Raw genomic sequence first — 12,610 nt, forward strand, 5'->3', positions numbered from 1 at the left:
AACTAGAAAGTGGGGGGGAAGGGAAGGGTAAAACTCCAAGAAGTATGACTAATGGGAAACAAAGCAGCAGGTCAGTCTGTGGGGGGGTGGATTCAACTTCATGGAAAATTATGAAAAAACTGAAAAGAAAGGAGAGCCCAGGAGAGGCTATTAAAGTCTCCAGAGCACAAAATAGGACAGAGTATTTGAAAAGGGCTAGGAATCTAACTTCATGCACATCAGATAAAGGGACGACAATGAGAAAGGGGACGGAAAATAGAGGACTGAAGGTGTTGTATCTGAATGCACGCAGTATACGAAATAAGGTAAATGAGCTTGTGGCGCAGATTGAAATTGGCATTTATGATGTGGTGGGCATCACGGAGACATGGCTGCAAGGGGATCAGGACTGGGAGCTAAATATCCAAGGATATACATCCTATCGAAAAGATAGGCAGGTTGACAGAGGGGGTGGGGTTGCTTTGTTAGTAAGAAATGAAATTAAATCGATAGCAAGAAATGACATAGGGTCAGATGATGTAGAATCTGTGTGGGTAGAGTTGAGGAACCGCAAAGGTAAAAAAAACCATAATGGGAGTTATGTACAGGCCTCTGAACAGTAGTCAGGATGTGGGGCACAAGATACACCAGGAGATAGAAAAGGCGTGAAAGAAAGGCAAGGTTAGAGTGATCATGGGGGATTTCAATATGCAGGTAGACTGGGAAAATCAGGTTGGTAGTGGATCCCAAGCAAAGGAATTTGTGGAATATATACGAGATGGCTTTTTAGAGCAGCTTGTGGTGGAGCCCACTAGGGAATAGCAATTCTAGATTTAGTGATGTGTAATGAGGCAGATTTGATAAGGGAGCTTAAGGTGAAGGAACCCTTAGGAGGAAGTGACCATAATATGATAGAATTTACCCTGCAATTTGAGAGGAAAATGCTGCAATCTGATGTAACGGTATTACAGTTGAATAAAGGCAACTACAGAGGCATGAGGGAGGAGCTGGCTAGAATTGACTGGGAGATGAGCCTAGCAGGAAAGACAGTGGAACAGCAATGGCAGGAGTTTCTGGGAGTAACTTGGGAGACACAGCAAAAATTCATCCCTAGGAAGAAGAAGCATACTAAAGAGAGGACGAGGCAACCATGGCTGACAAGGGAAGTCAGGGACAGCATAAAAGCTAAAGAGAAAGCATACAATGCGGCGAAGATCAGTGGGAAACCAGGGGATTGGGAAGCCTACAAAGACCAACAGAGGACAACTAAAAAAGAAATAAGGAGGGAGAAGATTAAATATGAGGGTAAACTAGCCAGTAATATAAAAGAAGATTGCAAGAGTTTTTTTTAGATATATAAAGGTTAAAAGAGAGGCAAAAGTGGACATTGGGCTGCTGGAAAATGACGCTGGAGAAGTAATAGCGGGGAGCAAAGAAATGGCAGAGGAACTGAATAACTTGTTTGCATCAGTCTTCAAGGTGGAAGACACGAGTAACATCCCCAAAGTTCAAGAGAGTTGGGGGGCAGAGTTGAGTATGGTGGCCATTACCAAGGAGAAGGTGCTAGGAAAACTGAAAGGTCTGAAGGTGGATAAATCACCTGGACCAGATGGATTACACCCCAGAGTTCCGAAGGAGATAGCTGAAGAGATAGTGGAGGCGTTAGTGGTGATCTTTCAGGAATCACTGGAGTCAGGGAGGGTCCTAGAGCACTGGAAAATCGCTAATGTAACCCCCCTGTTTAAGAAGGGAGTGAGGCAAAAGACAGGAAATTACAGGCCAATTAGCCTGACCTCGGTCGTTGGTAAGATTTTAGAGTCCATTATTAAGGATGAGATTTCAGAATACTTGGAAGTGCATGGTAAAATAGGGCAAAGTCAGCATGGTTTCATCAAGGGGAGGTCATGCCTGACAAATCTGTTAGAATTCTTTGAGGAGGTAATGAGTAGGTTAGACAAAGGAGAGCCAATGGATGTTATCTACTTGGACTTCCAGAAGGCCTTGACAAGGTGCCGCACAGGAGGCTGCTCAGTAAGATAAGAGCCCATGGTGTTAGAGGCAAGGTATTAGCATGGATAGAAGATTGGCTGTCTGGCAGGAGGCAGAGAGTGGGGATAAGGGGGTCCTTCTCAGGATGGCGGCCTTTGACTAGTGGAGTTCCGCAGGGGTCAGTGTTGGGACCACAACTTTTCACTTTATACATTAATGATCTAGATGAAGGAACTGAGGGCATTCTGGCTACGTTTGCAGATGATACAAAGATAGGTGGAGGGACAGGTAGTATTGAGGAGGTGGGGAGGCTGCAGAAGGATTTGGACAGGTTGGGAGAATGGGTAAAGAAGTGGCAGTTGGAATACAATGTGGGCAAGTGTGAGGTCATGCACTTTGGTAGGAAGAATAGAGGCATAGACTATTTTCTAAATGGGGAGGGAATTCAGAAATCTGGAGTGCAAAGGGACTTGGGAGTCCTAGTCCAGGATTCTCTTAAGGTTAACTTGCAGGTTGAGTTTGTAGTTAGGAAGGCAAATGCAATGTTGGCATTTATTTTGAGAGGACTAGAATATAAAAGCAGGGATGTGCTGCTGAGGCTTTATAAGGCTCTGGTCAGACCACATTTAGAATATTGTGAGCAATTTTGGGCCCCATATCTCAGGAAGGATGTTCTGGCCTTGGAGAGGGTCCAGAGGAGGTTCATGAGAATGATCCAAGGAATGAAAGGCTGACTCTGGGTCTATACTTGATGGAGTTTAGAAGGATATGGGGGGATCTGATTGAAACTTACAGAATACTGAAAGGCCTGGATAGAGTGGACGTGGGGAAAATGTTTCCATTAGTAGGAGAGACTAGGATCCGAGGGCACAGCCTCAGAGTAAAGGGAAGACCTTTTAGAACAGAGATGAGGAGAAACTTCTTTAGCCAGAGAATGGTGGATCTATGGAATTCATTGCCACAGAAGGCTGTGGAGGCCAGGTCATTGAGTGTATTTAAGACCGAGATAGATAGGTTCTAGATTGGTAAGGGGATCAAAGGTTACAGGGAGAAGACGGGAGAATGGGGTTGAGAAATTTATCAGCCATGATTGAATGGCGGAGCAGACTCGATGGGCCAAATGGTCTAAGAGAAAAAAGAAAGAGCCTTAGGACATCCCAAAGTGAAATGCAGCCAGTGAAGTACTTTTGAGTGTAGCCGCTGTTTTATTGTAGGAAACATCGCAGCCAATTGGCACACAGCAAACTCCCACAAACAGCGACATGACAATGAACAGGTCATCTGTTTCTAGTGAAGTTGATAAAGTAATAAATATAGGGCTGAATTTGACGGTCCAGTCGTGGGGTGGGGGGTTAGGGGCCGTAAAATGCGACGAGCCATTCAAAAGTCAATTGACTCCAGCAAGACTGGAAAATCCCGCCAGTGGGAGGGGCCCAAAGGCAAGGGCAAAGGAAAGAACTCTTTTTTGAAATAGTGTCGTGGGATTTTTTACGTCCAACTGCAAAGGCGAGACAGGGCCTCAGTCAATGCCTCATCCGAAACTGGCACCTCCAACAGTGCAGCACGCCCTCGGTACTGCACTAGAGTGTCAGTCTGGATTAAGCGCTCAGGACTCTGGAAAGTAATTTATAAGCTTCTGACGGGAGTGGCAACTCACTGAGGCACAATTGACACTTAAGGAAAGGGTTAAAGTGCGCAGCAACGTAAAGCCAACTTTGTTGCCGACTGTCCCATGATTCTTTGGATACAATCAAAATACACGTTAAAACGTACTACAGAAAAATATTCATCAATGAGGGGTCCTCCTCCACCGGGAGCCTGTCTCAGGATACAGAGGACTAGTTATCCATGGGATGCAGAACTGTGGAATGAATGCTTTGATTACTAGTCTGGGTTTTCAATGAGTGAGACTGGAGCACACCCTGGTTAAAATAAGCACTGCATAGGGTACGTTTACAAAGAGATGAGACTGTACTCGTAGAATGGAAGAGGTGAAAATTTGCTACGTGAGTAATAAAAAAAATGCCTCTTATGCTTTCAAAGGTGAACTTATAGGAACGTTATTAGTTAACTGGGAAAACATAGCATTTTGGTCCAGGGTTGAGTGTGAGCATAGCTATAAATCCATGACAGGAGATCCCACTGTTCCTCCGCATGAGGATATTGAATCTTTATTTTTTGGAAAAATATACTTTATTCATAAAATATCTTCAACCACATTCCAAACCATTTCAAAAACACCATTACAGAGGTACAAGAGATAAGAGATATTGAATCATTTGCACGTACATGAAAGTTAGGTGGGAGAGAATAGAGGAACACAGGCTGCTAAGGGAACCTGTCCATTTCTCTGCACCTTTAAGTGAAAGGAGAGAATATCTTGAAATTGCACAAGCCAAGCATAGTGGCATAGTGGTAATAACACTGGGCTAGTAATCAAGAAACCCGGGGGGGTGGGGTGAGGTTTAGTTCAAATCACACCATGCCACCTGGTGAAATTTAAACATGAAAAGTTAATAAAGCTGGAAGTAAAAGCCAGTCCTAGTAACGATGACCATGTAACCAATGGATTAAAATGCTCTCGAGGGAAGGGAATCTGCTGTCTGGCCTACCTGTGACTGCAAGGTGGTTGACTCTGAACGGCTTGGGAAGCCACTCAGTTATCCCAAACTGTTACATGTTTTTACAGTCTCTGGCGCGCAGGGAAGTACAAAGGGAAATTGGCCTTGGGCGGAAAGGCAAATGGGCCAAGGTTAATCAGTGACCCATTTGTACTACAGCTTAAATCCTGTTTTTATTGAAGTGCATGGAAAAGAAGGTGGGTTGTAAGCCAATTCACCACTGCCTGATCCACAATGTTGCCCAAAGCCAATTTTACCATTAGTTTCAATCTGATATGTGCTCCCAGGGTGTACCAAAGCATTAAATCTCCCTTGACATCATTTTTAAAATACTTTACTTCCTCACTCTTTTCAAAACCTTTTATAATTTATTTTAATATATACATTTATCCTGCTCAGTATTCTCTGCTGCAGCGCTAATTTGTACATTTTTATAGAAAACCCACCAATAGCAAGTAGAAAGATGTCTCAAACTTCACCTTCAAAGTACCATCTGTAAATCAAGCTCACCATAAATAGTTATTGTGTAATCTGCCTGTGTGAAGCTGACGGGGTTGATTGCGATGCAGGTGTACGTCCCACAATCACCTTTCCTAGCGCTCGGGATGATGAGGCTTCTGTTCCTGTTCATTAGCTGGTGAGGCCGATAGATTTCCTTTCCGTCTTTCTGCCATTGATACTCATGAGGTTTTCCTGAAACATCACATGTCAGACTGATGGTGGAAGCGAGGGAGCTGGAGTTGCTTAATATCGAAGCTTTCGACAGTTGATCTGAAGGGGAAAATTACTGATTAAAGAACTGATATTAAAATCTTTATTTGCAATGAAATCGCCCCGTACAACATGGTAGCAAAAGAAAGGACCCATGTTTGCACAGCACCTTATGGCACACACAGCATGTCCCAACGTGTTTCACAGCCATTTTAAAGTGCAGTTGTTGTGTGATGAACGTGGTAGTGATTTTGTCCACAGTTTTGTCACAAATAGGAATGTAATGAATGGCCAGTCGATGTGACTTTAAAGGAGTTAGAAGAATGTTGACCAGGGCAACAGAAGAATTTTCTGCTCTTCTCTGTAAAGTGTAATGGGGGTCTTCAGTCTCCACCATAACCACTAGAGCAGCCATAGTTTAATGAGTGTCATTCGGAAAATGGCACCTTCAACAATATAGCGCTCCTTCAGCAATGCGCTGCTGTGCCATTACTTAAATCTCTGAAGACTCATATTCGACTCAAAATATTGACTTTGTTTCTCTCTCCACGTAAGCTGCCAGACTTGCTGGGTATTTCTAGCACTTTCTGTTTCATTTTGCATTAATCTGTCTGCCAGATATTCTGTAACTTGATAATTTTGCAAGAGGGTTAAACCATTTTATGTTAAAGGGTTAAGCTGTTGATTGAAATAAATTAATTTCTATTGATTCATCATTGTATTGTCATGGATATCAGGCAGACACACTAATGTACTGACTCTGATAGCAGGCTAATACATTAATGTATAATTGCTGATATCAGAGTTCATTAATTCATAATTACTGATATCAAACTGTCTCATTAACATATCATTAGTGGTATCTCTCATTAATATCACTGATAAGATAGATTTGGAGGGAAACTATTTCTGCTGATTGGGCAAGAAAGAATTAGGGGACTTAGCCTAAAGCTTAAAGACTCTCAGGAGTAAATTTAGGAAACACTTCTATACAGAAAGGCTGGTTGAAGTTTGGATCTTGCTTCCAGAAATGGAGCTGATGTCAGGTCAATTGTTAATTAAAAGTCCAAGATTAATAGATTTTTGTTAACCAAGGGTATTAAGGGAGATAGTCTAAAGGTGGGGAGATGGTGGTGTAGTGGTGACATCACTGGACTACTGAACCAGGGACCCAGCCTAATATAAGACATGGGCTCAAATACAATCATGGCAGCTGATAGAATTCAGTTAATAAAAACTGGAATTGAAAGCTACTCTCAGTAATGGGACCAGGAAACCATTGCCAACTGTCATTTAAAAAAAAACATTTGGCTCACTAATTTCCCCTGGTCTGCCTGACATGTGACTCCAGACCCCCACAGCAACGTGGTTGAATCTTGACTGCTTTCTGAAATGCTGTAGCAAGCCACTCAACAGGAAGCGATGGGCAATAAGTGCTGGTTTTGCCAATGATGCCCATACCCACATTCCATGAAAAATATGGAATTTGTAATCACAGATCAGCCATGATCTCACTGAATGGCAAAACAGTTTTGAGGGGCCAGGAACAGGAGGAAGCCATTTAGCCCCTGAAGCCGGTTCCACCATTCAAGAAGACTCTGGCTGCTCTCTGACTAAACTGCATTTACCCAGCTTTGCCCCATATCGTGTGGCTGATGAAAACCCATCAATCTCAGATTTAAAATTTACAGCTGACCGTTTGTCAGAGAGTCCGTTTGGAAGAGAGTTCAAAACTTCCACCACCCTTTGCTTGAAGAAGTAGTTCTTAATTTCACTCAGAATCATGAAATCATTTCAAGAAAGGTGATGGCCATTTGGCCCATCGTGTCCAGGCTGTTTCTCCTGAGGAGCAATTCATGTTCCCAGCCCTCTCCCCACAACCCTGCACATTCATCCTTTTCTGGTATTTAGAAAATGTAGAAAGATTTGTGGCACAGAAGGAGGCCACATCATGCCCATCATGTCTAAACCGGCCAAAGAATTAGCCACCCAGCCTAATCCCATTTTCCAACATTTGATCAGTAGCCCTGGAGGTTACAGGGCTTCAGGTGTGTGACCAGATGCCCTTGAAATGAGTTGAGGTTTTTTACCTCTCAGGCAGTGAGTTCCAGGCCCCTATTACAGTTTGGGTGACAACATTTTTCCCCAGCTCCCCTCTAATCCTTCTACCAATCATTTTAAATCTATGCCCCCCAAGTCACTGACCTCTGCTAAGGGAAATAGGCCCTTCCCATCCACTCTATCCAAGCCCCTCACAATTTGTACATCTCAATCAAATCTCCCCTCAGTCTCCTCTATTCCAAAGAAAACAACCCCAGCCTATTCAATCTTTCCTCACTGCTGCATTTTCTAGTCCTGGCAACCTCCTCGGTTATCCTGAGGTAGTCCTGGTAAATCTCCTCCGTACCCTCTCTAGTGCAATGACATCTTTTCTGTAATGAGGTGACCAGAATGCACACAGTACTCATGCTGTGACCTAATTAATGTTATGCTGTTTAATACTGTCTTTTTAACCAATTTATCGACCTGTCCTGCTACCTTCAGGGATTTGTGGATGTGCGCTCCAAGGTCCCACACTTCCTCTACAAATCTCAGTATCCTCCCAGTTATTGTGTATTATTTTGCTTTGTTTGAAATGCATCACCTCACACTTCTCTGGGTTGAGTTCCATTTGCCACTTTTCTGCCCACCTGACCAGTCCATTGATATCTTCCTGCAGTCTACAGCAATCCTCCTTGCTATCAACTGTGCAGCCAATTTTTGTGGTGCCTGCAAACTTCTTGATTCCACATTTACAAAAAGCAGGGGTCCTAGTGCTAAGCCCTGCGGAATCCCACTGGAAACAGCCTTTCAGTCACAAAAACATCCATCCACAATTCCCCTTTGTTTCCTGCCACTGAGCCAATTTTGTATCCAGCTTGCTACATCCCCCTGGATCCCATGGGCTTTTATTTTCTTAATCAGTCTGCCATGTGGGATCTTTTCAAAAGCCTGGCTAAAATCCATGCACTACCTTCATCAATCCTCCTCGTTACTGCCTCAAAAAATCCAATGAAATTAGTCAGTCATGATCTTCCCTTAACAAATCAATGCTGACTGTCCTTGATTCCTCTGTGCCTTTCTGAGTGATAGTTTTGCAAGAGGCAGAATTTTCTGTGCCCTCTGGTGTCGGACGTGTTCGGCAGCGTGAGTGGACAAAATGGCGAGAAGGCCAAAAATCGGTTTTATGACATCGTGAAACCGGATTGAGATCGGCGTCTTCAGTGGGTCGCATTTCCTACTGTCAGATGTCGGGAAACTCATTGTAATACATCTGCATCTCATTATAAGGCTAGCCCGCCAGAATCATCCCTCCACACTGGATTGTTCACCACGCTGACATGTTTCACAACTGTACATAAGCGACCTGCATCTTCACTCCGGACATTGAGGTTTGTTTGCCTACCTGGTTTCAGGCAGCACTCGCGGTCATCAGCGCCAGACTCCGCAGACAGCAGCTCATCACTTTTAGGGGGTGCTCATGGGCAGGTCTCTACCTACCAGATCAGCCATAAGGTGGGGGTGGCTTTGTACGGCTGCAGGGCTAAGCCTTGCTTGGGGAAGGGGGAGAAGTGGCCTCAGGTGAGGAAGGAGGCTGTAGGGTGAGGGCTGTACTGGGGAAGGGATCTATCCCAGGGTGTGTGCTTATCTCTCATTATATCCTCTCTTATCACTGAAGTGATTTCATCCTTAATTACTAAGGCGCCTCCTCCCCTTTTACCCTTTTCCTTATCTACTTTAGTTTCTATGTCACTGATAGCAAAATATTTCATTAATATATTGTCACTAATCTCAAGCTGACTCATGAATATGGCTTTTGGGAGCCAGTGCTCCCAAATTAGCACCCTGTGCTCTCATTGACAGTGAAGCACCTATTAAATTGAAAGCCTTTAGGTCACATATGCTATGCAACGTAGCATTAAGGGTGAAGTGGATTTGCTTTTCCCAGGCACTGAAGTTCTTGTATAAATACAGTCAGATTCCAGAATCAGACATTGGAGTGAAGGGGAAAATCTCTTTCCACCTTTTTCAGCATCTGATTGGTTTGGACTTTGACTACCATCAGGACTTTGCTCTTCACTTTTCCCAGGTACAGCTTGGGACAGCCATTTGGGAAATTCCACCGTTGCTGTCCCAGGTTTTTCAGTCACTAAAGCCCAGGAGAGTAGGGATCATGTACTTTGCCATGATACAAATCATTGCTACACAAACCCATAAGGGAAACATACCTGTTATCTGTAGCCGCACAGTTTGGGCAATGGCTTTTCGTAGATTAATGAAAAGCGTATAAATACCCTCGTCTGAAGAAGTTAAGTTATGAAGGACAAAGGATCCATTAGATGGGAAGAAGTCAAGGCGACCGATGTACTTTTTCAATAAGGAAGGTTTTGTATCCCCTGCCTGAAACTGCACCACTCCCGTTGTGGTTTCATTCTCTGCATTTCCCCTGCAAACCTCCCATTGGAAAAACTTTGCCAGATCCCGGTCATCTTCAGGCACTCCGGGGAAGAACATGGAGCTCCCAGAGGCACGGTAAATTTCCATTTTCTCTTGGCCTATGAAAAATAATACAGTTGAAGCAATGGTTAACCCAGCCTCTGTACAGTGTAGAGTGAGTGTTCAGTATTGTTCCATGTGCTGAGAGTAGATCTTGCTTATATGAATGAAATAATACAAGTAATGAATGTACAGAAACACAGCCTAAGGGGACTTGTTATGACATTGATGAGAGTAAAATGTCCACCAGTTCACATTGCCACTGTGTAACTGAGTTGCGAAGTGTTGAGTTTACTTTCCCCAAGTACTAAATCACTGGATGGCCTCATTAGCAGCAGAAAGGTGAATGGAAAAGATCCTGGAGCATAGCCCACGATTTCCTATCAAATAATATCAGTGAGTGGAAAATGTGACTATTCAACCTGCAAAGTTTTATTCTACGTTGCAGCTTCAATCCTTCTCAAGAGTTTATTCATGTGGCAGGTTTAATGCTGGTGCAATTGAATTTGCGTCTACCATTCTTTCAGGCACTGCAATCCAGAAGGTGGCAAGTCACTGCATATGTAAATGTTTCCTCATCACTCCATTGTGTTTTTTGCCAATTACCTTAAATCTACATCCTCCCACCACTGGAAAGAGTTTATTCCTATCAATTCTCCCAAATCCCTTTTAACACCTCAATTAAATCTCTCCTAAACCATCTCTGCTCTCAGGACAACAATGCCAGTTCTTCCAGTTTCTCCATAAAACAGAAGTTCCTCAATCCTCACACCATTCTCGTAAATCTCCTCTGCACTCTCGCTCTCTCTCTCCTAGGCCCAAACATCCTTCCTAAATTGTGGCGCCCTGAATTGGACACAATGCTCCAGCTGTGACCTAATCAGTGATTCATAAAGATTTACCATAATATCCTTGCTTCTGTTCTCTATATGCTTAGTGCTGCATTGTTACAAACTGTTGACTGTTACTTTGTCATTGCGAAACAACTTTCCCCAAAGTTAGTCCTTCCTCATTCTGTGGATCTCATTCAAACAAACTCATGCTTTCTGGAGCTTCCATTCTGGAACCGCAACCCTGCACTTCCCTACCCACCCCACTCCAGAGTGTTCAGGGGTATTTACTATCACCCTGTGTTGCATCGCCAGTGTCAGAGATGCAGGAGGTGATGTGCTGGGTTTCACTGAGGCATTCAGCCTCATCATTGCCTCCAACACAAGTACCTGGATAGGTCTGGGTGCTCACTTGCTGAGCTTGTTTCAAGGCCATGTTAAGACCATGAGTGACACTGACACAGGCTCTGGCAGAGATGTAAAACACAACCCACACCAACTGAGGCCAAGCAAAGAGACAAGATCGGTAGAAATGTAAACATATCTATCCCACACTCACTTTGAGAAAAATATAATGAAATTTCCCAGAAAAGAGTTAGTAATGTAGAAAACAATGTGACATTTTAAAAAGCACAAGTCAGGAGTGCAATGGAATACTCTCCACTTGCCCAGGTTAGTGCAGCTCCAACAACATTCAAGAAGCTCAACACCATTCAGGACAAAGCAGCTCACTTGATCGGCACCCCATCCACATTCACTCCCTCCATCTCTGACGCACAGTGGCAGCATCGCATACCATATACAAGATGCATTGCAGCAACTTGCCAAGGCTCGAGAGCACCTTCCAAAGCTGTGACTTCCACCATCTAGAAAGACAAGGGCAGCAGATACATGGGAACACCACCACCTGCAAGTCCCCCTCCAAGCCACACACCATCCTGACTTGGAAATATATCGCCGTTCCTTCACTGTCACTGGGTCAAAAACCTAGAAGCCCCTGTCTAATAGCATTGCGGCACACGGACTGCAGCCATTCAAGAAGGCAGCTCATGACGGCAATTAAGGAAAGGCCCTGAAAGCAACAACCACATCCTGTGAATTGTATTGTAATTCAGTATCTCTCTGAACACCATCTCAGTACAAAAGGAAATATTCATAATGCAACCACGTAATGTAACTCTTACAACTAAAAGCAGTTCTTTTATCCCAGAGCCAATACTCACCCTTGTTAACTTCTATCAAGAAACTCAGTACAAGGGACAGCCAAAGTAAGCAGCACATTCTGTCAGGCGTGTCAGCTGAGAGATAATAATATTCCTGAGTCAATCACTCACTGATTCTGTTTCCTGTTTGTAAAATTAGAAGTTAGAGGATGTTAGGAGATGGTAAAAATAACGTCTTGCACGTAATGACTTTCGCAACCTCTTGACCTTGTGGCCAATGAAATATTAGTGAATGGAGGGGAATGCAGCAGCCAATTATCACACGTTAAATTCCCACAAACAACAGCAACAACTTGCAATTCGAGAGCACTTCTACCATAATAAAACTTCCCAGGGTAATTCACAGGAACATTTTGAAGCAAATTTTGACACCATAAAACAGGAGGACATCTAGGGCAGATGGCCAAAAGCTTAGTTAATAAGGTAGGTTTCAGAAAAGCACGTAAACGAGGGAAGCAAGGTGTAGAGGAGGAGAGGTGTAGGGAGGATATGCCAGAGATTAGAGCCTAGATAACCTAAGGCACAGGCCCTCATGATGCAATGATTAAAACTGAGGATGCTCAAAACGCTGGAATTAGAGGAGTGGGGATATTTCAGTGTATTGCTGGGCAGGAGGAGAATACAGAGATAGGGAAGGGGCCAGGGCATGGAGGGACTTGAAAGCAAGGATGAGAATTTTAAAATTGTGGCATTGCTTGACCAGGCACCAAGGTGATAATGA

Source organism: Cetorhinus maximus, chromosome 21, assembly GCF_964194155.1.
Source record: "Cetorhinus maximus chromosome 21, sCetMax3.hap1.1, whole genome shotgun sequence".
NCBI lineage: Eukaryota > Metazoa > Chordata > Chondrichthyes > Lamniformes > Cetorhinidae > Cetorhinus > Cetorhinus maximus.